Raw genomic sequence first — 679 nt, 5'->3', positions numbered from 1 at the left:
TCCTGCATCATCACGTCATGATATGTTGTCTGTCTGATGAAATCGTCGGCCTACGTTTGTCATGGGTCAAATCTTAAACTTACTTCAGTAGAAATTTTCTTCTTATAAACAAACGAAACTAAGTTTGTATCAACGAATACAATATACACAATGGAGTAATCAATATTAATTATACGTTTTTCAAAGGTTTTCTGAATTAATTTTCATATTCAAACAAATGTACTAAATCAGTTTTGACATGTATCGCTCCACTCATGAGCACTGAGACAAATGGGTGGGTCAGGATGACCCACTTTGATGAGTCAACCGTGTCTGAATGTCGATCTCCCATTAAATTTCAGGCATGACTCTCTTGTGGCATTGCCCTTGAAGCCACCCGTAGCATGGATACGAAGGGAGCATCTGGGCATCAGAGCGACCTATCGCCACATGTGAGTCATACCTGAAATTTACAGGGCCCAAAATAGGTCAGTATTATCCACAAATGGGGCAAGTGAGTTGAAAAAGTGCATCGCTATTTGGACGCGGTTGACTCAAAGACTCGCGGTTGACCCATGACTCGCGGTTGACCCATCAAAGTGGGTCATCCAGACCACCCATTTCTCTCAGTGAAACATTCACTTTTACACAGTAATTGTAGGTGTGTTATGAAAGGCTTCGTAAACGATTTAATCTGCTC

The sequence above is a fragment of the Hyalella azteca genome, unplaced genomic scaffold (assembly GCF_000764305.2).
Source record: "Hyalella azteca isolate HAZT.00-mixed unplaced genomic scaffold, Hazt_2.0.2 contig11923, whole genome shotgun sequence".
Taxonomy (NCBI): domain Eukaryota; kingdom Metazoa; phylum Arthropoda; class Malacostraca; order Amphipoda; family Hyalellidae; genus Hyalella; species Hyalella azteca.
Note: the sequence above shows the minus strand (reverse complement) of the source record.